Genomic DNA, 23250 nt, shown 5'->3' on the forward strand with positions numbered 1-23250 from the left:
GGAGAAGAGGAAAAGGGAAGCTGTAAGTAGCAATAACAGGAAGTAAACATTTTCCCGCTGAAGCGTTGAAACGTTGTGGATAACAAACAAGAAATACGTTGGCGCCCTAGCAACAGCACCACCATCAGTCACAGAAAATTAAATGCCCCGGGTGAGGATCGAACTCACGACCTTAAGATTATGAGACTTACGCGCTGCCTACTGCGCTACCGAGGCACGGGTGCACCGCTTGTCCTGGAAACTGGGTAAATACCGTACCCAATATTAGACGTAGAGACACTGTACTTCCTGGATAACGTGTTCTGTTGCTACACGTGCACTGCCGGCCCAGTTGATTGCGGTGCTGCTGCAGCTGTTGCAACGATAGGCAGCACTCCTTGTCGTTAAAGTTCAGAGCCTCGGAGGCACCCGGACCCAGCAACTTGTGAGGCCAGGCCGACGCTAGTCTGTAGAACATGATGCGAGCGTCCTAGTGGGGACCCGCGAGTGCTGCGTTCTCGGTCCTTCTCAAGGGAAATCCAGCTACACATTCTTGTGGATCGTGCATCTCAAGCGCTCAAGCGACGCGGCAGCATCATCGCGGGAAAAGCAAAATGATGCATCGGCCGGGAATCGAACCCGGGCCGCCCGCGTGGCAGGCGAGCATTCTACCACTGAACCACCGATGCTGGGGCCAGCGGTAACTTGACGCTGCTTCCCGAGCAGATGTCTCAAGGGAAAGTGGGACTGCCGTCAAGCGCCGTAGCATTCTGTGGGAAAGATGCTGCAGACGCTGAATCCTGCACTGCACTGCTTAAAAATGCCGCCAGAACGCGGTCCTCTGCGTACTCTTGCGTCGCCGGCGCCCAACTCTTGCCAAAGGATGCGAAATGTGCGCGGATACGCTGTCCGAATGCGTCTGGATGTGCTCCCCTAGCCTGCCTCGAAATGCGCCTGCCAGGTACGATCACCTTCGGCCGCTGCCGACTGGCGGGAAGCCGACACAGCGCGGACGCGCGGCGCTCGCTTGTGCGGTGGTGGTGTAATGGTCAGCATAGTTGCCTTCCAAGCAGTTGATCCGGGTTCGATTCCCGGCCACCGCAGCAGGCTTTTAATTTCGCGTATGAGTACTTTTGCCACGCGCTCTTAAATTATTGTTTTTTCGCGCTCTTACTCGCTGCATACCAGCCCTTAGTGTGTCTCGACTTGTCTCGTGTCTCGACTTGTCTCGACTTTGCTCAGCTGACGCGAGAGCTGACGCTCTCAAATCGGCCTTTATCAAAACGACAAGCACGAGAAACGACTGAGAGAGGTAAGGAGAGGCGAGGCGATGGACACACAGCACGCCCCCTTCATTTCACGGTGGCGTCTCCCTGACCGAATCGGGCTGTAGCTCCGAAAACAAAGGAGAAACAAAAATAGGAAGTAAAAGTGCAAATAGTGCCCTGTGTTCCCATGCGCTCACCCGCCCAAGTACTGACAAGGGCCAAAGTTGTTACGCATCGGCAATCGGACATTTTCTTTCATTTTCTCTTTATCGGTTGAGAACCAGTGTATTCAAGATATTATGGCCATTGCCGAGTGAATGCTGTAGCGCTTCCCGACGAGTCGGGTTCGGATCCTCTGTCAACTTCCACGCAGGGTGATGATCTTTTGGTCATCACACTCGCCAGCTGAAATCGGCGCTGCCTTTTCGTAGTAGTAAAAGAGTAGTGGCCCGTGGGGGGATCGAACCCACGACCTTCGCGTTATTAGCACGACGCTCTAACCAACTGAGCTAACGGGCCTCGGCAGATGCAGTTGCTCAGCCCTACGCTGGAAACAGGTGGCATGAAGCCATACACCATTTCTATGGTCGTCGTGTGTCTGCTTCCCTAGTCTATATTCTGCTGACGGTCACGAAACAGTAGCTATATTGCGAGCAGGACGGCAAACGGCTGCTCGGACAGCTCAAACTTGCCACGATTCGTGTGGAAAAAATTCCGTTCCGGTACCGGGAATCGAACCCGGGCCTCCTGGGTGAAAGCCAGGTATCCTAGCCACTAGACCACACCGGATGTGGACGTTTCGTTCGACCGTTCGTACGGTCGCTTGTCGCATTTCGTGTCGAGTGCCGCGTCGGCGCCCCTCTCTCTTTGCGAGCATCTTTGCACATACTGACTGGCAAGGCGCGCACCTCAAACGTCGCAGAGCAATGCTTTTGGCTTCATGCTCTGCTGGGAGAAGAGGAAAAGGGAAGCTGTAAGTAGCAATAACAGGAAGTAAACATTTTCCCGCTGAAGCGTTGAAACGTTGTGGATAACAAACAAGAAATACGTTGGCGCCCTAGCAACAGCACCACCATCAGTCACAGAAAATTAAATGCCCCGGGTGAGGATCGAACTCACGACCTTAAGATTATGAGACTTACGCGCTGCCTACTGCGCTACCGAGGCACGGGTGCACCGCTTGTCCTGGAAACTGGGTAAATACCGTACCCAATATTAGACGTAGAGACACTGTACTTCCTGGATAACGTGTTCTGTTGCTACACGTGCACTGCCGGCCCAGTTGATTGCGGTGCTGCTGCAGCTGTTGCAACGATAGGCAGCACTCCTTGTCGTTAAAGTTCAGAGCCTCGGAGGCACCCGGACCCAGCAACTTGTGAGGCCAGGCCGACGCTAGTCTGTAGAACATGATGCGAGCGTCCTAGTGGGGACCCGCGAGTGCTGCGTTCTCGGTCCTTCTCAAGGGAAATCCAGCTACACATTCTTGTGGATCGTGCATCTCAAGCGCTCAAGCGACGCGGCAGCATCATCGCGGGAAAAGCAAAATGATGCATCGGCCGGGAATCGAACCCGGGCCGCCCGCGTGGCAGGCGAGCATTCTACCACTGAACCACCGATGCTGGGTCCAGCGGTAACTTGACGCTGCTTCCCGAGCAGATGTCTCAAGGGAAAGTGGGACTGCCGTCAAGCGCCGTAGCATTCTGTGGGAAAGATGCTGCAGACGCTGAATCCTGCACTGCACTGCTTAAAAATGCCGCCAGAACGCGGTCCTCTGCGTACTCTTGCGTCGCCGGCGCCCAACTCTTGCCAAAGGATGCGAAATGTGCGCGGATACGCTGTCCGAATGCGTCTGGATGTGCTCCCCTAGCCTGCCTCGAAATGCGCCTGCCAGGTACGATCACCTTCGGCCGCTGCCGACTGGCGGGAAGCCGACACAGCGCGGACGCGCGGCGCTCGCTTGTGCGGTGGTGGTGTAATGGTCAGCATAGTTGCCTTCCAAGCAGTTGATCCGGGTTCGATTCCCGGCCACCGCAGCAGGCTTTTAATTTCGCGTATGAGTACTTTTGCCACGCGCTCTTAAATTATTGTTTTTTCGCGCTCTTACTCGCTGCATACCAGCCCTTAGTGTGTCTCGACTTGTCTCGTGTCTCGACTTGTCTCGACTTTGCTCAGCTGACGCGAGAGCTGACGCTCTCAAATCGGCCTTTATCAAAACGACAAGCACGAGAAACGACTGAGAGAGGTAAGGAGAGGCGAGGCGATGGACACACAGCACGCCCCCTTCATTTCACGGTGGCGTCTCCCTGACCGAATCGGGCTGTAGCTCCGAAAACAAAGGAGAAACAAAAATAGGAAGTAAAAGTGCAAATAGTGCCCTGTGTTCCCATGCGCTCACCCGCCCAAGTACTGACAAGGGCCAAAGTTGTTACGCATCGGCAATCGGACATTTTCTTTCATTTTCTCTTTATCGGTTGAGAACCAGTGTATTCAAGATATTATGGCCATTGCCGAGTGAATGCTGTAGCGCTTCCCGACGAGTCGGGTTCGGATCCTCTGTCAACTTCCACGCAGGGTGATGATCTTTTGGTCATCACACTCGCCAGCTGAAATCGGCGCTGCCTTTTCGTAGTAGTAAAAGAGTAGTGGCCCGTGGGGGGATCGAACCCACGACCTTCGCGTTATTAGCACGACGCTCTAACCAACTGAGCTAACGGGCCTCGGCAGATGCAGTTGCTCAGCCCTACGCTGGAAACAGGTGGCATGAAGCCATACACCATTTCTATGGTCGTCGTGTGTCTGCTTCCCTAGTCTATATTCTGCTGACGGTCACGAAACAGTAGCTATATTGCGAGCAGGACGGCAAACGGCTGCTCGGACAGCTCAAACTTGCCACGATTCGTGTGGAAAAAATTCCGTTCCGGTACCGGGAATCGAACCCGGGCCTCCTGGGTGAAAGCCAGGTATCCTAGCCACTAGACCACACCGGATGTGGACGTTTCGTTCGACCGTTCGTACGGTCGCTTGTCGCATTTCGTGTCGAGTGCCGCGTCGGCGCCCCTCTCTCTTTGCGAGCATCTTTGCACATACTGACTGGCAAGGCGCGCACCTCAAACGTCGCAGAGCAATGCTTTTGGCTTCATGCTCTGCTGGGAGAAGAGGAAAAGGGAAGCTGTAAGTAGCAATAACAGGAAGTAAACATTTTCCCGCTGAAGCGTTGAAACGTTGTGGATAACAAACAAGAAATACGTTGGCGCCCTAGCAACAGCACCACCATCAGTCACAGAAAATTAAATGCCCCGGGTGAGGATCGAACTCACGACCTTAAGATTATGAGACTTACGCGCTGCCTACTGCGCTACCGAGGCACGGGTGCACCGCTTGTCCTGGAAACTGGGTAAATACCGTACCCAATATTAGACGTAGAGACACTGTACTTCCTGGATAACGTGTTCTGTTGCTACACGTGCACTGCCGGCCCAGTTGATTGCGGTGCTGCTGCAGCTGTTGCAACGATAGGCAGCACTCCTTGTCGTTAAAGTTCAGAGCCTCGGAGGCACCCGGACCCAGCAACTTGTGAGGCCAGGCCGACGCTAGTCTGTAGAACATGATGCGAGCGTCCTAGTGGGGACCCGCGAGTGCTGCGTTCTCGGTCCTTCTCAAGGGAAATCCAGCTACACATTCTTGTGGATCGTGCATCTCAAGCGCTCAAGCGACGCGGCAGCATCATCGCGGGAAAAGCAAAATGATGCATCGGCCGGGAATCGAACCCGGGCCGCCCGCGTGGCAGGCGAGCATTCTACCACTGAACCACCGATGCTGGGTCCAGCGGTAACTTGACGCTGCTTCCCGAGCAGATGTCTCAAGGGAAAGTGGGACTGCCGTCAAGCGCCGTAGCATTCTGTGGGAAAGATGCTGCAGACGCTGAATCCTGCACTGCACTGCTTAAAAATGCCGCCAGAACGCGGTCCTCTGCGTACTCTTGCGTCGCCGGCGCCCAACTCTTGCCAAAGGATGCGAAATGTGCGCGGATACGCTGTCCGAATGCGTCTGGATGTGCTCCCCTAGCCTGCCTCGAAATGCGCCTGCCAGGTACGATCACCTTCGGCCGCTGCCGACTGGCGGGAAGCCGACACAGCGCGGACGCGCGGCGCTCGCTTGTGCGGTGGTGGTGTAATGGTCAGCATAGTTGCCTTCCAAGCAGTTGATCCGGGTTCGATTCCCGGCCACCGCAGCAGGCTTTTAATTTCGCGTATGAGTACTTTTGCCACGCGCTCTTAAATTATTGTTTTTTCGCGCTCTTACTCGCTGCATACCAGCCCTTAGTGTGTCTCGACTTGTCTCGTGTCTCGACTTGTCTCGACTTTGCTCAGCTGACGCGAGAGCTGACGCTCTCAAATCGGCCTTTATCAAAACGACAAGCACGAGAAACGACTGAGAGAGGTAAGGAGAGGCGAGGCGATGGACACACAGCACGCCCCCTTCATTTCACGGTGGCGTCTCCCTGACCGAATCGGGCTGTAGCTCCGAAAACAAAGGAGAAACAAAAATAGGAAGTAAAAGTGCAAATAGTGCCCTGTGTTCCCATGCGCTCACCCGCCCAAGTACTGACAAGGGCCAAAGTTGTTACGCATCGGCAATCGGACATTTTCTTTCATTTTCTCTTTATCGGTTGAGAACCAGTGTATTCAAGATATTATGGCCATTGCCGAGTGAATGCTGTAGCGCTTCCCGACGAGTCGGGTTCGGATCCTCTGTCAACTTCCACGCAGGGTGATGATCTTTTGGTCATCACACTCGCCAGCTGAAATCGGCGCTGCCTTTTCGTAGTAGTAAAAGAGTAGTGGCCCGTGGGGGGATCGAACCCACGACCTTCGCGTTATTAGCACGACGCTCTAACCAACTGAGCTAACGGGCCTCGGCAGATGCAGTTGCTCAGCCCTACGCTGGAAACAGGTGGCATGAAGCCATACACCATTTCTATGGTCGTCGTGTGTCTGCTTCCCTAGTCTATATTCTGCTGACGGTCACGAAACAGTAGCTATATTGCGAGCAGGACGGCAAACGGCTGCTCGGACAGCTCAAACTTGCCACGATTCGTGTGGAAAAAATTCCGTTCCGGTACCGGGAATCGAACCCGGGCCTCCTGGGTGAAAGCCAGGTATCCTAGCCACTAGACCACACCGGATGTGGACGTTTCGTTCGACCGTTCGTACGGTCGCTTGTCGCATTTCGTGTCGAGTGCCGCGTCGGCGCCCCTCTCTCTTTGCGAGCATCTTTGCACATACTGACTGGCAAGGCGCGCACCTCAAACGTCGCAGAGCAATGCTTTTGGCTTCATGCTCTGCTGGGAGAAGAGGAAAAGGGAAGCTGTAAGTAGCAATAACAGGAAGTAAACATTTTCCCGCTGAAGCGTTGAAACGTTGTGGATAACAAACAAGAAATACGTTGGCGCCCTAGCAACAGCACCACCATCAGTCACAGAAAATTAAATGCCCCGGGTGAGGATCGAACTCACGACCTTAAGATTATGAGACTTACGCGCTGCCTACTGCGCTACCGAGGCACGGGTGCACCGCTTGTCCTGGAAACTGGGTAAATACCGTACCCAATATTAGACGTAGAGACACTGTACTTCCTGGATAACGTGTTCTGTTGCTACACGTGCACTGCCGGCCCAGTTGATTGCGGTGCTGCTGCAGCTGTTGCAACGATAGGCAGCACTCCTTGTCGTTAAAGTTCAGAGCCTCGGAGGCACCCGGACCCAGCAACTTGTGAGGCCAGGCCGACGCTAGTCTGTAGAACATGATGCGAGCGTCCTAGTGGGGACCCGCGAGTGCTGCGTTCTCGGTCCTTCTCAAGGGAAATCCAGCTACACATTCTTGTGGATCGTGCATCTCAAGCGCTCAAGCGACGCGGCAGCATCATCGCGGGAAAAGCAAAATGATGCATCGGCCGGGAATCGAACCCGGGCCGCCCGCGTGGCAGGCGAGCATTCTACCACTGAACCACCGATGCTGGGTCCAGCGGTAACTTGACGCTGCTTCCCGAGCAGATGTCTCAAGGGAAAGTGGGACTGCCGTCAAGCGCCGTAGCATTCTGTGGGAAAGATGCTGCAGACGCTGAATCCTGCACTGCACTGCTTAAAAATGCCGCCAGAACGCGGTCCTCTGCGTACTCTTGCGTCGCCGGCGCCCAACTCTTGCCAAAGGATGCGAAATGTGCGCGGATACGCTGTCCGAATGCGTCTGGATGTGCTCCCCTAGCCTGCCTCGAAATGCGCCTGCCAGGTACGATCACCTTCGGCCGCTGCCGACTGGCGGGAAGCCGACACAGCGCGGACGCGCGGCGCTCGCTTGTGCGGTGGTGGTGTAATGGTCAGCATAGTTGCCTTCCAAGCAGTTGATCCGGGTTCGATTCCCGGCCACCGCAGCATGCTTTTAATTTCGCGTATGAGTACTTTTGCCACGCGCTCTTAAATTATTGTTTTTTCGCGCTCTTACTCGCTGCATACCAGCCCTTAGTGTGTCTCGACTTGTCTCGTGTCTCGACTTGTCTCGACTTTGCTCAGCTGACGCGAGAGCTGACGCTCTCAAATCGGCCTTTATCAAAACGACAAGCACGAGAAACGACTGAGAGAGGTAAGGAGAGGCGAGGCGATGGACACACAGCACGCCCCCTTCATTTCACGGTGGCGTCTCCCTGACCGAATCGGGCTGTAGCTCCGAAAACAAAGGAGAAACAAAAATAGGAAGTAAAAGTGCAAATAGTGCCCTGTGTTCCCATGCGCTCACCCGCCCAAGTACTGACAAGGGCCAAAGTTGTTACGCATCGGCAATCGGACATTTTCTTTCATTTTCTCTTTATCGGTTGAGAACCAGTGTATTCAAGATATTATGGCCATTGCCGAGTGAATGCTGTAGCGCTTCCCGACGAGTCGGGTTCGGATCCTCTGTCAACTTCCACGCAGGGTGATGATCTTTTGGTCATCACACTCGCCAGCTGAAATCGGCGCTGCCTTTTCGTAGTAGTAAAAGAGTAGTGGCCCGTGGGGGGATCGAACCCACGACCTTCGCGTTATTAGCACGACGCTCTAACCAACTGAGCTAACGGGCGTCGGCAGATGCAGTTGCTCAGCCCTACGCTGGAAACAGGTGGCATGAAGCCATACACCATTTCTATGGTCGTCGTGTGTCTGCTTCCCTAGTCTATATTCTGCTGACGGTCACGAAACAGTAGCTATATTGCGAGCAGGACGGCAAACGGCTGCTCGGACAGCTCAAACTTGCCACGATTCGTGTGGAAAAAATTCCGTTCCGGTACCGGGAATCGAACCCGGGCCTCCTGGGTGAAAGCCAGGTATCCTAGCCACTAGACCACACCGGATGTGGACGTTTCGTTCGACCGTTCGTACGGTCGCTTGTCGCATTTCGTGTCGAGTGCCGCGTCGGCGCCCCTCTCTCTTTGCGAGCATCTTTGCACATACTGACTGGCAAGGCGCGCACCTCAAACGTCGCAGAGCAATGCTTTTGGCTTCATGCTCTGCTGGGAGAAGAGGAAAAGGGAAGCTGTAAGTAGCAATAACAGGAAGTAAACATTTTCCCGCTGAAGCGTTGAAACGTTGTGGATAACAAACAAGAAATACGTTGGCGCCCTAGCAACAGCACCACCATCAGTCACAGAAAATTAAATGCCCCGGGTGAGGATCGAACTCACGACCTTAAGATTATGAGACTTACGCGCTGCCTACTGCGCTACCGAGGCACGGGTGCACCGCTTGTCCTGGAAACTGGGTAAATACCGTACCCAATATTAGACGTAGAGACACTGTACTTCCTGGATAACGTGTTCTGTTGCTACACGTGCACTGCCGGCCCAGTTGATTGCGGTGCTGCTGCAGCTGTTGCAACGATAGGCAGCACTCCTTGTCGTTAAAGTTCAGAGCCTCGGAGGCACCCGGACCCAGCAACTTGTGAGGCCAGGCCGACGCTAGTCTGTAGAACATGATGCGAGCGTCCTAGTGGGGACCCGCGAGTGCTGCGTTCTCGGTCCTTCTCAAGGGAAATCCAGCTACACATTCTTGTGGATCGTGCATCTCAAGCGCTCAAGCGACGCGGCAGCATCATCGCGGGAAAAGCAAAATGATGCATCGGCCGGGAATCGAACCCGGGCCGCCCGCGTGGCAGGCGAGCATTCTACCACTGAACCACCGATGCTGGGGCCAGCGGTAACTTGACGCTGCTTCCCGAGCAGATGTCTCAAGGGAAAGTGGGACTGCCGTCAAGCGCCGTAGCATTCTGTGGGAAAGATGCTGCAGACGCTGAATCCTGCACTGCACTGCTTAAAAATGCCGCCAGAACGCGGTCCTCTGCGTACTCTTGCGTCGCCGGCGCCCAACTCTTGCCAAAGGATGCGAAATGTGCGCGGATACGCTGTCCGAATGCGTCTGGATGTGCTCCCCTAGCCTGCCTCGAAATGCGCCTGCCAGGTACGATCACCTTCGGCCGCTGCCGACTGGCGGGAAGCCGACACAGCGCGGACGCGCGGCGCTCGCTTGTGCGGTGGTGGTGTAATGGTCAGCATAGTTGCCTTCCAAGCAGTTGATCCGGGTTCGATTCCCGGCCACCGCAGCAGGCTTTTAATTTCGCGTATGAGTACTTTTGCCACGCGCTCTTAAATTATTGTTTTTTCGCGCTCTTACTCGCTGCATACCAGCCCTTAGTGTGTCTCGACTTGTCTCGTGTCTCGACTTGTCTCGACTTTGCTCAGCTGACGCGAGAGCTGACGCTCTCAAATCGGCCTTTATCAAAACGACAAGCACGAGAAACGACTGAGAGAGGTAAGGAGAGGCGAGGCGATGGACACACAGCACGCCCCCTTCATTTCACGGTGGCGTCTCCCTGACCGAATCGGGCTGTAGCTCCGAAAACAAAGGAGAAACAAAAATAGGAAGTAAAAGTGCAAATAGTGCCCTGTGTTCCCATGCGCTCACCCGCCCAAGTACTGACAAGGGCCAAAGTTGTTACGCATCGGCAATCGGACATTTTCTTTCATTTTCTCTTTATCGGTTGAGAACCAGTGTATTCAAGATATTATGGCCATTGCCGAGTGAATGCTGTAGCGCTTCCCGACGAGTCGGGTTCGGATCCTCTGTCAACTTCCACGCAGGGTGATGATCTTTTGGTCATCACACTCGCCAGCTGAAATCGGCGCTGCCTTTTCGTAGTAGTAAAAGAGTAGTGGCCCGTGGGGGGATCGAACCCACGACCTTCGCGTTATTAGCACGACGCTCTAACCAACTGAGCTAACGGGCCTCGGCAGATGCAGTTGCTCAGCCCTACGCTGGAAACAGGTGGCATGAAGCCATACACCATTTCTATGGTCGTCGTGTGTCTGCTTCCCTAGTCTATATTCTGCTGACGGTCACGAAACAGTAGCTATATTGCGAGCAGGACGGCAAACGGCTGCTCGGACAGCTCAAACTTGCCACGATTCGTGTGGAAAAAATTCCGTTCCGGTACCGGGAATCGAACCCGGGCCTCCTGGGTGAAAGCCAGGTATCCTAGCCACTAGACCACACCGGATGTGGACGTTTCGTTCGACCGTTCGTACGGTCGCTTGTCGCATTTCGTGTCGAGTGCCGCGTCGGCGCCCCTCTCTCTTTGCGAGCATCTTTGCACATACTGACTGGCAAGGCGCGCACCTCAAACGTCGCAGAGCAATGCTTTTGGCTTCATGCTCTGCTGGGAGAAGAGGAAAAGGGAAGCTGTAAGTAGCAATAACAGGAAGTAAACATTTTCCCGCTGAAGCGTTGAAACGTTGTGGATAACAAACAAGAAATACGTTGGCGCCCTAGCAACAGCACCACCATCAGTCACAGAAAATTAAATGCCCCGGGTGAGGATCGAACTCACGACCTTAAGATTATGAGACTTACGCGCTGCCTACTGCGCTACCGAGGCACGGGTGCACCGCTTGTCCTGGAAACTGGGTAAATACCGTACCCAATATTAGACGTAGAGACACTGTACTTCCTGGATAACGTGTTCTGTTGCTACACGTGCACTGCCGGCCCAGTTGATTGCGGTGCTGCTGCAGCTGTTGCAACGATAGGCAGCACTCCTTGTCGTTAAAGTTCAGAGCCTCGGAGGCACCCGGACCCAGCAACTTGTGAGGCCAGGCCGACGCTAGTCTGTAGAACATGATGCGAGCGTCCTAGTGGGGACCCGCGAGTGCTGCGTTCTCGGTCCTTCTCAAGGGAAATCCAGCTACACATTCTTGTGGATCGTGCATCTCAAGCGCTCAAGCGACGCGGCAGCATCATCGCGGGAAAAGCAAAATGATGCATCGGCCGGGAATCGAACCCGGGCCGCCCGCGTGGCAGGCGAGCATTCTACCACTGAACCACCGATGCTGGGTCCAGCGGTAACTTGACGCTGCTTCCCGAGCAGATGTCTCAAGGGAAAGTGGGACTGCCGTCAAGCGCCGTAGCATTCTGTGGGAAAGATGCTGCAGACGCTGAATCCTGCACTGCACTGCTTAAAAATGCCGCCAGAACGCGGTCCTCTGCGTACTCTTGCGTCGCCGGCGCCCAACTCTTGCCAAAGGATGCGAAATGTGCGCGGATACGCTGTCCGAATGCGTCTGGATGTGCTCCCCTAGCCTGCCTCGAAATGCGCCTGCCAGGTACGATCACCTTCGGCCGCTGCCGACTGGCGGGAAGCCGACACAGCGCGGACGCGCGGCGCTCGCTTGTGCGGTGGTGGTGTAATGGTCAGCATAGTTGCCTTCCAAGCAGTTGATCCGGGTTCGATTCCCGGCCACCGCAGCAGGCTTTTAATTTCGCGTATGAGTACTTTTGCCACGCGCTCTTAAATTATTGTTTTTTCGCGCTCTTACTCGCTGCATACCAGCCCTTAGTGTGTCTCGACTTGTCTCGTGTCTCGACTTGTCTCGACTTTGCTCAGCTGACGCGAGAGCTGACGCTCTCAAATCGGCCTTTATCAAAACGACAAGCACGAGAAACGACTGAGAGAGGTAAGGAGAGGCGAGGCGATGGACACACAGCACGCCCCCTTCATTTCACGGTGGCGTCTCCCTGACCGAATCGGGCTGTAGCTCCGAAAACAAAGGAGAAACAAAAATAGGAAGTAAAAGTGCAAATAGTGCCCTGTGTTCCCATGCGCTCACCCGCCCAAGTACTGACAAGGGCCAAAGTTGTTACGCATCGGCAATCGGACATTTTCTTTCATTTTCTCTTTATCGGTTGAGAACCAGTGTATTCAAGATATTATGGCCATTGCCGAGTGAATGCTGTAGCGCTTCCCGACGAGTCGGGTTCGGATCCTCTGTCAACTTCCACGCAGGGTGATGATCTTTTGGTCATCACACTCGCCAGCTGAAATCGGCGCTGCCTTTTCGTAGTAGTAAAAGAGTAGTGGCCCGTGGGGGGATCGAACCCACGACCTTCGCGTTATTAGCACGACGCTCTAACCAACTGAGCTAACGGGCCTCGGCAGATGCAGTTGCTCAGCCCTACGCTGGAAACAGGTGGCATGAAGCCATACACCATTTCTATGGTCGTCGTGTGTCTGCTTCCCTAGTCTATATTCTGCTGACGGTCACGAAACAGTAGCTATATTGCGAGCAGGACGGCAAACGGCTGCTCGGACAGCTCAAACTTGCCACGATTCGTGTGGAAAAAATTCCGTTCCGGTACCGGGAATCGAACCCGGGCCTCCTGGGTGAAAGCCAGGTATCCTAGCCACTAGACCACACCGGATGTGGACGTTTCGTTCGACCGTTCGTACGGTCGCTTGTCGCATTTCGTGTCGAGTGCCGCGTCGGCGCCCCTCTCTCTTTGCGAGCATCTTTGCACATACTGACTGGCAAGGCGCGCACCTCAAACGTCGCAGAGCAATGCTTTTGGCTTCATGCTCTGCTGGGAGAAGAGGAAAAGGGAAGCTGTAAGTAGCAATAACAGGAAGTAAACATTTTCCCGCTGAAGCGTTGAAACGTTGTGGATAACAAACAAGAAATACGTTGGCGCCCTAGCAACAGCACCACCATCAGTCACAGAAAATTAAATGCCCCGGGTGAGGATCGAACTCACGACCTTAAGATTATGAGACTTACGCGCTGCCTACTGCGCTACCGAGGCACGGGTGCACCGCTTGTCCTGGAAACTGGGTAAATACCGTACCCAATATTAGACGTAGAGACACTGTACTTCCTGGATAACGTGTTCTGTTGCTACACGTGCACTGCCGGCCCAGTTGATTGCGGTGCTGCTGCAGCTGTTGCAACGATAGGCAGCACTCCTTGTCGTTAAAGTTCAGAGCCTCGGAGGCACCCGGACCCAGCAACTTGTGAGGCCAGGCCGACGCTAGTCTGTAGAACATGATGCGAGCGTCCTAGTGGGGACCCGCGAGTGCTGCGTTCTCGGTCCTTCTCAAGGGAAATCCAGCTACACATTCTTGTGGATCGTGCATCTCAAGCGCTCAAGCGACGCGGCAGCATCATCGCGGGAAAAGCAAAATGATGCATCGGCCGGGAATCGAACCCGGGCCGCCCGCGTGGCAGGCGAGCATTCTACCACTGAACCACCGATGCTGGGTCCAGCGGTAACTTGACGCTGCTTCCCGAGCAGATGTCTCAAGGGAAAGTGGGACTGCCGTCAAGCGCCGTAGCATTCTGTGGGAAAGATGCTGCAGACGCTGAATCCTGCACTGCACTGCTTAAAAATGCCGCCAGAACGCGGTCCTCTGCGTACTCTTGCGTCGCCGGCGCCCAACTCTTGCCAAAGGATGCGAAATGTGCGCGGATACGCTGTCCGAATGCGTCTGGATGTGCTCCCCTAGCCTGCCTCGAAATGCGCCTGCCAGGTACGATCACCTTCGGCCGCTGCCGACTGGCGGGAAGCCGACACAGCGCGGACGCGCGGCGCTCGCTTGTGCGGTGGTGGTGTAATGGTCAGCATAGTTGCCTTCCAAGCAGTTGATCCGGGTTCGATTCCCGGCCACCGCAGCAGGCTTTTAATTTCGCGTATGAGTACTTTTGCCACGCGCTCTTAAATTATTGTTTTTTCGCGCTCTTACTCGCTGCATACCAGCCCTTAGTGTGTCTCGACTTGTCTCGTGTCTCGACTTGTCTCGACTTTGCTCAGCTGACGCGAGAGCTGACGCTCTCAAATCGGCCTTTATCAAAACGACAAGCACGAGAAACGACTGAGAGAGGTAAGGAGAGGCGAGGCGATGGACACACAGCACGCCCCCTTCATTTCACGGTGGCGTCTCCCTGACCGAATCGGGCTGTAGCTCCGAAAACAAAGGAGAAACAAAAATAGGAAGTAAAAGTGCAAATAGTGCCCTGTGTTCCCATGCGCTCACCCGCCCAAGTACTGACAAGGGCCAAAGTTGTTACGCATCGGCAATCGGACATTTTCTTTCATTTTCTCTTTATCGGTTGAGAACCAGTGTATTCAAGATATTATGGCCATTGCCGAGTGAATGCTGTAGCGCTTCCCGACGAGTCGGGTTCGGATCCTCTGTCAACTTCCACGCAGGGTGATGATCTTTTGGTCATCACACTCGCCAGCTGAAATCGGCGCTGCCTTTTCGTAGTAGTAAAAGAGTAGTGGCCCGTGGGGGGATCGAACCCACGACCTTCGCGTTATTAGCACGACGCTCTAACCAACTGAGCTAACGGGCCTCGGCAGATGCAGTTGCTCAGCCCTACGCTGGAAACAGGTGGCATGAAGCCATACACCATTTCTATGGTCGTCGTGTGTCTGCTTCCCTAGTCTATATTCTGCTGACGGTCACGAAACAGTAGCTATATTGCGAGCAGGACGGCAAACGGCTGCTCGGACAGCTCAAACTTGCCACGATTCGTGTGGAAAAAATTCCGTTCCGGTACCGGGAATCGAACCCGGGCCTCCTGGGTGAAAGCCAGGTATCCTAGCCACTAGACCACACCGGATGTGGACGTTTCGTTCGACCGTTCGTACGGTCGCTTGTCGCATTTCGTGTCGAGTGCCGCGTCGGCGCCCCTCTCTCTTTGCGAGCATCTTTGCACATACTGACTGGCAAGGCGCGCACCTCAAACGTCGCAGAGCAATGCTTTTGGCTTCATGCTCTGCTGGGAGAAGAGGAAAAGGGAAGCTGTAAGTAGCAATAACAGGAAGTAAACATTTTCCCGCTGAAGCGTTGAAACGTTGTGGACAACAAACAAGAAATACGTTGGCGCCCTAGCAACAGCACCACCATCAGTCACAGAAAATTAAATGCCCCGGGTGAGGATCGAACTCACGACCTTAAGATTATGAGACTTACGCGCTGCCTACTGCGCTACCGAGGCACGGGTGCACCGCTTGTCCTGGAAACTGGGTAAATACCGTACCCAATATTAGACGTAGAGACACTGTACTTCCTGGATAACGTGTTCTGTTGCTACACGTGCACTGCCGGCCCAGTTGATTGCGGTGCTGCTGCAGCTGTTGCAACGATAGGCAGCACTCCTTGTCGTTAAAGTTCAGAGCCTCGGAGGCACCCGGACCCAGCAACTTGTGAGGCCAGGCCGACGCTAGTCTGTAGAACATGATGCGAGCGTCCTAGTGGGGACCCGCGAGTGCTGCGTTCTCGGTCCTTCTCAAGGGAAATCCAGCTACACATTCTTGTGGATCGTGCATCTCAAGCGCTCAAGCGACGCGGCAGCATCATCGCGGGAAAAGCAAAATGATGCATCGGCCGGGAATCGAACCCGGGCCGCCCGCGTGGCAGGCGAGCATTCTACCACTGAACCACCGATGCTGGGTCCAGCGGTAACTTGACGCTGCTTCCCGAGCAGATGTCTCAAGGGAAAGTGGGACTGCCGTCAAGCGCCGTAGCATTCTGTGGGAAAGATGCTGCAGACGCTGAATCCTGCACTGCACTGCTTAAAAATGCCGCCAGAACGCGGTCCTCTGCGTACTCTTGCGTCGCCGGCGCCCAACTCTTGCCAAAGGATGCGAAATGTGCGCGGATACGCTGTCCGAATGCGTCTGGATGTGCTCCCCTAGCCTGCCTCGAAATGCGCCTGCCAGGTACGATCACCTTCGGCCGCTGCCGACTGGCGGGAAGCCGACACAGCGCGGACGCGCGGCGCTCGCTTGTGCGGTGGTGGTGTAATGGTCAGCATAGTTGCCTTCCAAGCAGTTGATCCGGGTTCGATTCCCGGCCACCGCAGCAGGCTTTTAATTTCGCGTATGAGTACTTTTGCCACGCGCTCTTAAATTATTGTTTTTTCGCGCTCTTACTCGCTGCATACCAGCCCTTAGTGTGTCTCGACTTGTCTCGTGTCTCGACTTGTCTCGACTTTGCTCAGCTGACGCGAGAGCTGACGCTCTCAAATCGGCCTTTATCAAAACGACAAGCACGAGAAACGACTGAGAGAGGTAAGGAGAGGCGAGGCGATGGACACACAGCACGCCCCCTTCATTTCACGGTGGCGTCTCCCTGACCGAATCGGGCTGTAGCTCCGAAAACAAAGGAGAAACAAAAATAGGAAGTAAAAGTGCAAATAGTGCCCTGTGTTCCCATGCGCTCACCCGCCCAAGTACTGACAAGGGCCAAAGTTGTTACGCATCGGCAATCGGACATTTTCTTTCATTTTCTCTTTATCGGTTGAGAACCAGTGTATTCAAGATATTATGGCCATTGCCGAGTGAATGCTGTAGCGCTTCCCGACGAGTCGGGTTCGGATCCTCTGTCAACTTCCACGCAGGGTGATGATCTTTTGGTCATCACACTCGCCAGCTGAAATCGGCGCTGCCTTTTCGTAGTAGTAAAAGAGTAGTGGCCCGTGGGGGGATCGAACCCACGACCTTCGCGTTATTAGCACGACGCTCTAACCAACTGAGCTAACGGGCCTCGGCAGATGCAGTTGCTCAGCCCTACGCTGGAAACAGGTGGCATGAAGCCATACACCATTTCTATGGTCGTCGTGTGTCTGCTTCCCTAGTCTATATTCTGCTGACGGTCACGAAACAGTAGCTATATTGCGAGCAGGACGGCAAACGGCTGCTCGGACAGCTCAAACTTGCCACGATTCGTGTGGAAAAAATTCCGTTCCGGTACCGGGAATCGAACCCGGGCCTCCTGGGTGAAAGCCAGGTATCCTAGCCACTAGACCACACCGGATGTGGACGTTTCGTTCGACCGTTCGTACGGTCGCTTGTCGCATTTCGTGTCGAGTGCCGCGTCGGCGCCCCTCTCTCTTTGCGAGCATCTTTGCACATACTGACTGGCAAGGCGCGCACCTCAAACGTCGCAGAGCAATGCTTTTGGCTTCATGCTCTGCTGGGAGAAGAGGAAAAGGGAAGCTGTAAGTAGCAATAACAGGAAGTAAACATTTTCCCGCTGAAGCGTTGAAACGTTGTGGATAACAAACAAGAAATACGTTGGCGCCCTAGCAACAGCACCACCATCAGTCACAGAAAATTAAATGCCCCGGGTGAGGATCGAACTCACGACCTTAAGATTATGAGACTTACGCGCTGCCTACTGCGCTACCGAGGCACGGGTGCACCGCTTGTCCTGGAAACTGGGTAAATACCGTACCCAATATTAGACGTAGAGACACTGTACTTCCTGGATAACGTGTTCTGTTGCTACACGTGCACTGCCGGCCCAGTTGATTGCGGTGCTGCTGCAGCTGTTGCAACGATAGGCAGCACTCCTTGTCGTTAAAGTTCAGAGCCTCGGAGGCACCCGGACCCAGCAACTTGTGAGGCCAGGCCGACGCTAGTCTGTAGAACATGATGCGAGCGTCCTAGTGGGGACCCGCGAGTGCTGCGTTCTCGGTCCTTCTCAAGGGAAATCCAGCTACACATTCTTGTGGATCGTGCATCTCAAGCGCTCAAGCGACGCGGCAGCATCATCGCGGGAAAAGCAAAATGATGCATCGGCCGGGAATCGAACCCGGGCCGCCCGCGTGGCAGGCGAGCATTCTACCACTGAACCACCGATGCTGGGGCCAGCGGTAACTTGACGCTGCTTCCCGAGCAGATGTCTCAAGGGAAAGTGGGACTGCCGTCAAGCGCCGTAGCATTCTGTGGGAAAGATGCTGCAGACGCTGAATCCTGCACTGCACTGCTTAAAAATGCCGCCAGAACGCGGTCCTCTGCGTACTCTTGCGTCGCCGGCGCCCAACTCTTGCCAAAGGATGCGAAATGTGCGCGGATACGCTGTCCGAATGCGTCTGGATGTGCTCCCCTAGCCTGCCTCGAAATGCGCCTGCCAGGTACGATCACCTTCGGCCGCTGCCGACTGGCGGGAAGCCGACACAGCGCGGACGCGCGGCGCTCGCTTGTGCGGTGGTGGTGTAATGGTCAGCATAGTTGCCTTCCAAGCAGTTGATCCGGGTTCGATTCCCGGCCACCGCAGCAGGCTTTTAATTTCGCGTATGAGTACTTTTGCCACGCGCTCTTAAATTATTGTTTTTTCGCGCTCTTACTCGCTGCATACCAGCCCTTAGTGTGTCTCGACTTGTCTCGTGTCTCGACTTGTCTCGACTTTGCTCAGCTGACGCGAGAGCTGACGCTCTCAAATCGGCCTTTATCAAAACGACAAGCACGAGAAACGACTGAGAGAGGTAAGGAGAGGCGAGGCGATGGACACACAGCACGCCCCCTTCATTTCACGGTGGCGTCTCCCTGACCGAATCGGGCTGTAGCTCCGAAAACAAAGGAGAAACAAAAATAGGAAGTAAAAGTGCAAATAGTGCCCTGTGTTCCCATGCGCTCACCCGCCCAAGTACTGACAAGGGCCAAAGTTGTTACGCATCGGCAATCGGACATTTTCTTTCATTTTCTCTTTATCGGTTGAGAACCAGTGTATTCAAGATATTATGGCCATTGCCGAGTGAATGCTGTAGCGCTTCCCGACGAGTCGGGTTCGGATCCTCTGTCAACTTCCACGCAGGGTGATGATCTTTTGGTCATCACACTCGCCAGCTGAAATCGGCGCTGCCTTTTCGTAGTAGTAAAAGAGTAGTGGCCCGTGGGGGGATCGAACCCACGACCTTCGCGTTATTAGCACGACGCTCTAACCAACTGAGCTAACGGGCCTCGGCAGATGCAGTTGCTCAGCCCTACGCTGGAAACAGGTGGCATGAAGCCATACACCATTTCTATGGTCGTCGTGTGTCTGCTTCCCTAGTCTATATTCTGCTGACGGTCACGAAACAGTAGCTATATTGCGAGCAGGACGGCAAACGGCTGCTCGGACAGCTCAAACTTGCCACGATTCGTGTGGAAAAAATTCCGTTCCGGTACCGGGAATCGAACCCGGGCCTCCTGGGTGAAAGCCAGGTATCCTAGCCACTAGACCACACCGGATGTGGACGTTTCGTTCGACCGTTCGTACGGTCGCTTGTCGCATTTCGTGTCGAGTGCCGCGTCGGCGCCCCTCTCTCTTTGCGAGCATCTTTGCACATACTGACTGGCAAGGCGCGCACCTCAAACGTCGCAGAGCAATGCTTTTGGCTTCATGCTCTGCTGGGAGAAGAGGAAAAGGGAAGCTGTAAGTAGCAATAACAGGAAGTAAACATTTTCCCGCTGAAGCGTTGAAACGTTGTGGATAACAAACAAGAAATACGTTGGCGCCCTAGCAACAGCACCACCATCAGTCACAGAAAATTAAATGCCCCGGGTGAGGATCGAACTCACGACCTTAAGATTATGAGACTTACGCGCTGCCTACTGCGCTACCGAGGCACGGGTGCACCGCTTGTCCTGGAAACTGGGTAAATACCGTACCCAATATTAGACGTAGAGACACTGTACTTCCTGGATAACGTGTTCTGTTGCTACACGTGCACTGCCGGCCCAGTTGATTGCGGTGCTGCTGCAGCTGTTGCAACGATAGGCAGCACTCCTTGTCGTTAAAGTTCAGAGCCTCGGAGGCACCCGGACCCAGCAACTTGTGAGGCCAGGCCGACGCTAGTCTGTAGAACATGATGCGAGCGTCCTAGTGGGGACCCGCGAGTGCTGCGTTCTCGGTCCTTCTCAAGGGAAATCCAGCTACACATTCTTGTGGATCGTGCATCTCAAGCGCTCAAGCGACGCGGCAGCATCATCGCGGGAAAAGCAAAATGATGCATCGGCCGGGAATCGAACCCGGGCCGCCCGCGTGGCAGGCGAGCATTCTACCACTGAACCACCGATGCTGGGTCCAGCGGTAACTTGACGCTGCTTCCCGAGCAGATGTCTCAAGGGAAAGTGGGACTGCCGTCAAGCGCCGTAGCATTCTGTGGGAAAGATGCTGCAGACGCTGAATCCTGCACTGCACTGCTTAAAAATGCCGCCAGAACGCGGTCCTCTGCGTACTCTTGCGTCGCCGGCGCCCAACTCTTGCCAAAGGATGCGAAATGTGCGCGGATACGCTGTCCGAATGCGTCTGGATGTGCTCCCCTAGCCTGCCTCGAAATGCGCCTGCCAGGTACGATCACCTTCGGCCGCTGCCGACTGGCGGGAAGCCGACACAGCGCGGACGCGCGGCGCTCGCTTGTGCGGTGGTGGTGTAATGGTCAGCATAGTTGCCTTCCAAGCAGTTGATCCGGGTTCGATTCCCGGCCACCGCAGCAGGCTTTTAATTTCGCGTATGAGTACTTTTGCCACGCGCTCTTAAATTATTGTTTTTTCGCGCTCTTACTCGCTGCATACCAGCCCTTAGTGTGTCTCGACTTGTCTCGTGTCTCGACTTGTCTCGACTTTGCTCAGCTGACGCGAGAGCTGACGCTCTCAAATCGGCCTTTATCAAAACGACAAGCACGAGAAACGACTGAGAGAGGTAAGGAGAGGCGAGGCGATGGACACACAGCACGCCCCCTTCATTTCACGGTGGCGTCTCCCTGACCGAATCGGGCTGTAGCTCCGAAAACAAAGGAGAAACAAAAATAGGAAGTAAAAGTGCAAATAGTGCCCTGTGTTCCCATGCGCTCACCCGCCCAAGTACTGACAAGGGCCAAAGTTGTTACGCATCGGCAATCGGACATTTTCTTTCATTTTCTCTTTATCGGTTGAGAACCAGTGTATTCAAGATATTATGGCCATTGCCGAGTGAATGCTGTAGCGCTTCCCGACGAGTCGGGTTCGGATCCTCTGTCAACTTCCACGCAGGGTGATGATCTTTTGGTCATCACACTCGCCAGCTGAAATCGGCGCTGCCTTTTCGTAGTAGTAAAAGAGTAGTGGCCCGTGGGGGGATCGAACCCACGACCTTCGCGTTATTAGCACGACGCTCTAACCAACTGAGCTAACGGGCCTCGGCAGATGCAGTTGCTCAGCCCTACGCTGGAAACAGGTGGCATGAAGCCATACACCATTTCTATGGTCGTCGTGTGTCTGCTTCCCTAGTCTATATTCTGCTGACGGTCACGAAACAGTAGCTATATTGCGAGCAGGACGGCAAACGGCTGCTCGGACAGCTCAAACTTGCCACGATTCGTGTGGAAAAAATTCCGTTCCGGTACCGGGAATCGAACCCGGGCCTCCTGGGTGAAAGCCAGGTATCCTAGCCACTAGACCACACCGGATGTGGACGTTTCGTTCGACCGTTCGTACGGTCGCTTGTCGCATTTCGTGTCGAGTGCCGCGTCGGCGCCCCTCTCTCTTTGCGAGCATCTTTGCACATACTGACTGGCAAGGCGCGCACCTCAAACGTCGCAGAGCAATGCTTTTGGCTTCATGCTCTGCTGGGAGAAGAGGAAAAGGGAAGCTGTAAGTAGCAATAACAGGAAGTAAACATTTTCCCGCTGAAGCGTTGAAACGTTGTGGATAACAAACAAGAAATACGTTGGCGCCCTAGCAACAGCACCACCATCAGTCACAGAAAATTAAATGCCCCGGGTGAGGATCGAACTCACGACCTTAAGATTATGAGACTTACGCGCTGCCTACTGCGCTACCGAGGCACGGGTGCACCGCTTGTCCTGGAAACTGGGTAAATACCGTACCCAATATTAGACGTAGAGACACTGTACTTCCTGGATAACGTGTTCTGTTGCTACACGTGCACTGCCGGCCCAGTTGATTGCGGTGCTGCTGCAGCTGTTGCAACGATAGGCAGCACTCCTTGTCGTTAAAGTTCAGAGCCTCGGAGGCACCCGGACCCAGCAACTTGTGAGGCCAGGCCGACGCTAGTCTGTAGAACATGATGCGAGCGTCCTAGTGGGGACCCGCGAGTGCTGCGTTCTCGGTCCTTCTCAAGGGAAATCCAGCTACACATTCTTGTGGATCGTGCATCTCAAGCGCTCAAGCGACGCGGCAGCATCATCGCGGGAAAAGCAAAATGATGCATCGGCCGGGAATCGAACCCGGGCCGCCCGCGTGGCAGGCGAGCATTCTACCACTGAACCACCGATGCTGGGTCCAGCGGTAACTTGACGCTGCTTCCCGAGCAGATGTCTCAAGGGAAAGTGGGACTGCCGTCAAGCGCCGTAGCATTCTGTGGGAAAGATGCTGCAGACGCTGAATCCTGCACTGCACTGCTTAAAAATGCCGCCAGAACGCGGTCCTCTGCGTACTCTTGCGTCGCCGGCGCCCAACTCTTGCCAAAGGATGCGAAATGTGCGCGGATACGCTGTCCGAATGCGTCTGGATGTGCTCCCCTAGCCTGCCTCGAAATGCGCCTGCCAGGTACGATCACCTTCGGCCGCTGCCGACTGGCGGGAAGCCGACACAGCGCGGACGCGCGGCGCTCGCTTGTGCGGTGGTGGTGTAATGGTCAGCATAGTTGCCTTCCAAGCAGTTGATCCGGGTTCGATTCCCGGCCACCGCAGCAGGCTTTTAATTTCGCGTATGAGTACTTTTGCCACGCGCTCTTAAATTATTGTTTTTTCGCGCTCTTACTCGCTGCATACCAGCCCTTAGTGTGTCTCGACTTGTCTCGTGTCTCGACTTGTCTCGACTTTGCTCAGCTGACGCGAGAGCTGACGCTCTCAAATCGGCCTTTATCAAAACGACAAG

The 23250-nt window shown here is 54.6% G+C and overlaps 53 non-coding genes across 53 annotated transcripts; 11 read left to right on the forward strand and 42 right to left on the reverse strand.

The window, feature by feature from the left end:
- Positions 1 to 143: 143 nt before the first annotated feature.
- On the reverse strand, positions 144 to 216 carry Trnam-cau. The gene has a single exon. It is a non-coding gene; the product is annotated as a tRNA-Met (tRNA).
- Positions 217 to 597: 381 nt separating this feature from the next.
- On the reverse strand, positions 598 to 668 carry Trnag-gcc. The gene has a single exon. It is a non-coding gene; the product is annotated as a tRNA-Gly (tRNA).
- A 342-nt stretch (positions 669 to 1010) lies between these two features.
- Trnag-ucc lies at positions 1011 to 1082 on the forward strand. Its single transcript has one exon. It is a non-coding gene; the product is annotated as a tRNA-Gly (tRNA).
- Positions 1083 to 1692: 610 nt separating this feature from the next.
- On the reverse strand, positions 1693 to 1766 carry Trnai-aau. Its single transcript has one exon. It is a non-coding gene; the product is annotated as a tRNA-Ile (tRNA).
- Positions 1767 to 1964: 198 nt separating this feature from the next.
- On the reverse strand, positions 1965 to 2036 carry Trnae-uuc. The gene has a single exon. It is a non-coding gene; the product is annotated as a tRNA-Glu (tRNA).
- A 305-nt stretch (positions 2037 to 2341) lies between these two features.
- On the reverse strand, positions 2342 to 2414 carry Trnam-cau. Its single transcript has one exon. It is a non-coding gene; the product is annotated as a tRNA-Met (tRNA).
- Positions 2415 to 2795: 381 nt separating this feature from the next.
- Trnag-gcc lies at positions 2796 to 2866 on the reverse strand. Its single transcript has one exon. It is a non-coding gene; the product is annotated as a tRNA-Gly (tRNA).
- Positions 2867 to 3208: 342 nt separating this feature from the next.
- Positions 3209 to 3280, forward strand: Trnag-ucc. Its single transcript has one exon. It is a non-coding gene; the product is annotated as a tRNA-Gly (tRNA).
- Positions 3281 to 3890: 610 nt separating this feature from the next.
- Trnai-aau lies at positions 3891 to 3964 on the reverse strand. The gene has a single exon. It is a non-coding gene; the product is annotated as a tRNA-Ile (tRNA).
- A 198-nt stretch (positions 3965 to 4162) lies between these two features.
- Positions 4163 to 4234, reverse strand: Trnae-uuc. Its single transcript has one exon. It is a non-coding gene; the product is annotated as a tRNA-Glu (tRNA).
- Positions 4235 to 4539: 305 nt separating this feature from the next.
- Positions 4540 to 4612, reverse strand: Trnam-cau. Its single transcript has one exon. It is a non-coding gene; the product is annotated as a tRNA-Met (tRNA).
- A 381-nt stretch (positions 4613 to 4993) lies between these two features.
- On the reverse strand, positions 4994 to 5064 carry Trnag-gcc. The gene has a single exon. It is a non-coding gene; the product is annotated as a tRNA-Gly (tRNA).
- A 342-nt stretch (positions 5065 to 5406) lies between these two features.
- Positions 5407 to 5478, forward strand: Trnag-ucc. The gene has a single exon. It is a non-coding gene; the product is annotated as a tRNA-Gly (tRNA).
- A 610-nt stretch (positions 5479 to 6088) lies between these two features.
- Positions 6089 to 6162, reverse strand: Trnai-aau. The gene has a single exon. It is a non-coding gene; the product is annotated as a tRNA-Ile (tRNA).
- A 198-nt stretch (positions 6163 to 6360) lies between these two features.
- On the reverse strand, positions 6361 to 6432 carry Trnae-uuc. The gene has a single exon. It is a non-coding gene; the product is annotated as a tRNA-Glu (tRNA).
- A 305-nt stretch (positions 6433 to 6737) lies between these two features.
- Positions 6738 to 6810, reverse strand: Trnam-cau. Its single transcript has one exon. It is a non-coding gene; the product is annotated as a tRNA-Met (tRNA).
- A 381-nt stretch (positions 6811 to 7191) lies between these two features.
- Positions 7192 to 7262, reverse strand: Trnag-gcc. Its single transcript has one exon. It is a non-coding gene; the product is annotated as a tRNA-Gly (tRNA).
- A 342-nt stretch (positions 7263 to 7604) lies between these two features.
- On the forward strand, positions 7605 to 7676 carry Trnag-ucc. Its single transcript has one exon. It is a non-coding gene; the product is annotated as a tRNA-Gly (tRNA).
- A 610-nt stretch (positions 7677 to 8286) lies between these two features.
- On the reverse strand, positions 8287 to 8360 carry Trnai-aau. Its single transcript has one exon. It is a non-coding gene; the product is annotated as a tRNA-Ile (tRNA).
- Positions 8361 to 8558: 198 nt separating this feature from the next.
- Trnae-uuc lies at positions 8559 to 8630 on the reverse strand. The gene has a single exon. It is a non-coding gene; the product is annotated as a tRNA-Glu (tRNA).
- A 305-nt stretch (positions 8631 to 8935) lies between these two features.
- Trnam-cau lies at positions 8936 to 9008 on the reverse strand. The gene has a single exon. It is a non-coding gene; the product is annotated as a tRNA-Met (tRNA).
- Positions 9009 to 9389: 381 nt separating this feature from the next.
- Trnag-gcc lies at positions 9390 to 9460 on the reverse strand. Its single transcript has one exon. It is a non-coding gene; the product is annotated as a tRNA-Gly (tRNA).
- A 342-nt stretch (positions 9461 to 9802) lies between these two features.
- Positions 9803 to 9874, forward strand: Trnag-ucc. Its single transcript has one exon. It is a non-coding gene; the product is annotated as a tRNA-Gly (tRNA).
- A 610-nt stretch (positions 9875 to 10484) lies between these two features.
- Positions 10485 to 10558, reverse strand: Trnai-aau. The gene has a single exon. It is a non-coding gene; the product is annotated as a tRNA-Ile (tRNA).
- A 198-nt stretch (positions 10559 to 10756) lies between these two features.
- Positions 10757 to 10828, reverse strand: Trnae-uuc. Its single transcript has one exon. It is a non-coding gene; the product is annotated as a tRNA-Glu (tRNA).
- A 305-nt stretch (positions 10829 to 11133) lies between these two features.
- Trnam-cau lies at positions 11134 to 11206 on the reverse strand. The gene has a single exon. It is a non-coding gene; the product is annotated as a tRNA-Met (tRNA).
- Positions 11207 to 11587: 381 nt separating this feature from the next.
- Positions 11588 to 11658, reverse strand: Trnag-gcc. The gene has a single exon. It is a non-coding gene; the product is annotated as a tRNA-Gly (tRNA).
- Positions 11659 to 12000: 342 nt separating this feature from the next.
- On the forward strand, positions 12001 to 12072 carry Trnag-ucc. The gene has a single exon. It is a non-coding gene; the product is annotated as a tRNA-Gly (tRNA).
- A 610-nt stretch (positions 12073 to 12682) lies between these two features.
- On the reverse strand, positions 12683 to 12756 carry Trnai-aau. The gene has a single exon. It is a non-coding gene; the product is annotated as a tRNA-Ile (tRNA).
- Positions 12757 to 12954: 198 nt separating this feature from the next.
- Positions 12955 to 13026, reverse strand: Trnae-uuc. The gene has a single exon. It is a non-coding gene; the product is annotated as a tRNA-Glu (tRNA).
- A 305-nt stretch (positions 13027 to 13331) lies between these two features.
- On the reverse strand, positions 13332 to 13404 carry Trnam-cau. The gene has a single exon. It is a non-coding gene; the product is annotated as a tRNA-Met (tRNA).
- Positions 13405 to 13785: 381 nt separating this feature from the next.
- Trnag-gcc lies at positions 13786 to 13856 on the reverse strand. The gene has a single exon. It is a non-coding gene; the product is annotated as a tRNA-Gly (tRNA).
- A 342-nt stretch (positions 13857 to 14198) lies between these two features.
- Trnag-ucc lies at positions 14199 to 14270 on the forward strand. Its single transcript has one exon. It is a non-coding gene; the product is annotated as a tRNA-Gly (tRNA).
- Positions 14271 to 14880: 610 nt separating this feature from the next.
- Trnai-aau lies at positions 14881 to 14954 on the reverse strand. Its single transcript has one exon. It is a non-coding gene; the product is annotated as a tRNA-Ile (tRNA).
- Positions 14955 to 15152: 198 nt separating this feature from the next.
- Positions 15153 to 15224, reverse strand: Trnae-uuc. Its single transcript has one exon. It is a non-coding gene; the product is annotated as a tRNA-Glu (tRNA).
- A 305-nt stretch (positions 15225 to 15529) lies between these two features.
- Trnam-cau lies at positions 15530 to 15602 on the reverse strand. Its single transcript has one exon. It is a non-coding gene; the product is annotated as a tRNA-Met (tRNA).
- A 381-nt stretch (positions 15603 to 15983) lies between these two features.
- On the reverse strand, positions 15984 to 16054 carry Trnag-gcc. The gene has a single exon. It is a non-coding gene; the product is annotated as a tRNA-Gly (tRNA).
- Positions 16055 to 16396: 342 nt separating this feature from the next.
- Trnag-ucc lies at positions 16397 to 16468 on the forward strand. Its single transcript has one exon. It is a non-coding gene; the product is annotated as a tRNA-Gly (tRNA).
- A 610-nt stretch (positions 16469 to 17078) lies between these two features.
- On the reverse strand, positions 17079 to 17152 carry Trnai-aau. Its single transcript has one exon. It is a non-coding gene; the product is annotated as a tRNA-Ile (tRNA).
- A 198-nt stretch (positions 17153 to 17350) lies between these two features.
- On the reverse strand, positions 17351 to 17422 carry Trnae-uuc. Its single transcript has one exon. It is a non-coding gene; the product is annotated as a tRNA-Glu (tRNA).
- Positions 17423 to 17727: 305 nt separating this feature from the next.
- Trnam-cau lies at positions 17728 to 17800 on the reverse strand. Its single transcript has one exon. It is a non-coding gene; the product is annotated as a tRNA-Met (tRNA).
- A 381-nt stretch (positions 17801 to 18181) lies between these two features.
- On the reverse strand, positions 18182 to 18252 carry Trnag-gcc. The gene has a single exon. It is a non-coding gene; the product is annotated as a tRNA-Gly (tRNA).
- A 342-nt stretch (positions 18253 to 18594) lies between these two features.
- Trnag-ucc lies at positions 18595 to 18666 on the forward strand. The gene has a single exon. It is a non-coding gene; the product is annotated as a tRNA-Gly (tRNA).
- Positions 18667 to 19276: 610 nt separating this feature from the next.
- Positions 19277 to 19350, reverse strand: Trnai-aau. Its single transcript has one exon. It is a non-coding gene; the product is annotated as a tRNA-Ile (tRNA).
- Positions 19351 to 19548: 198 nt separating this feature from the next.
- Positions 19549 to 19620, reverse strand: Trnae-uuc. The gene has a single exon. It is a non-coding gene; the product is annotated as a tRNA-Glu (tRNA).
- Positions 19621 to 19925: 305 nt separating this feature from the next.
- Positions 19926 to 19998, reverse strand: Trnam-cau. Its single transcript has one exon. It is a non-coding gene; the product is annotated as a tRNA-Met (tRNA).
- Positions 19999 to 20379: 381 nt separating this feature from the next.
- On the reverse strand, positions 20380 to 20450 carry Trnag-gcc. Its single transcript has one exon. It is a non-coding gene; the product is annotated as a tRNA-Gly (tRNA).
- A 342-nt stretch (positions 20451 to 20792) lies between these two features.
- On the forward strand, positions 20793 to 20864 carry Trnag-ucc. Its single transcript has one exon. It is a non-coding gene; the product is annotated as a tRNA-Gly (tRNA).
- A 610-nt stretch (positions 20865 to 21474) lies between these two features.
- On the reverse strand, positions 21475 to 21548 carry Trnai-aau. Its single transcript has one exon. It is a non-coding gene; the product is annotated as a tRNA-Ile (tRNA).
- A 198-nt stretch (positions 21549 to 21746) lies between these two features.
- On the reverse strand, positions 21747 to 21818 carry Trnae-uuc. The gene has a single exon. It is a non-coding gene; the product is annotated as a tRNA-Glu (tRNA).
- A 305-nt stretch (positions 21819 to 22123) lies between these two features.
- On the reverse strand, positions 22124 to 22196 carry Trnam-cau. The gene has a single exon. It is a non-coding gene; the product is annotated as a tRNA-Met (tRNA).
- Positions 22197 to 22577: 381 nt separating this feature from the next.
- Trnag-gcc lies at positions 22578 to 22648 on the reverse strand. The gene has a single exon. It is a non-coding gene; the product is annotated as a tRNA-Gly (tRNA).
- Positions 22649 to 22990: 342 nt separating this feature from the next.
- Trnag-ucc lies at positions 22991 to 23062 on the forward strand. Its single transcript has one exon. It is a non-coding gene; the product is annotated as a tRNA-Gly (tRNA).
- Positions 23063 to 23250: the final 188 nt, after the last annotated feature.

The sequence above is a fragment of the Schistocerca americana genome, chromosome 2 (genome assembly GCF_021461395.2).
Source record: "Schistocerca americana isolate TAMUIC-IGC-003095 chromosome 2, iqSchAmer2.1, whole genome shotgun sequence".
Classification (NCBI taxonomy): Eukaryota; Metazoa; Arthropoda; class Insecta; order Orthoptera; family Acrididae; genus Schistocerca; species Schistocerca americana.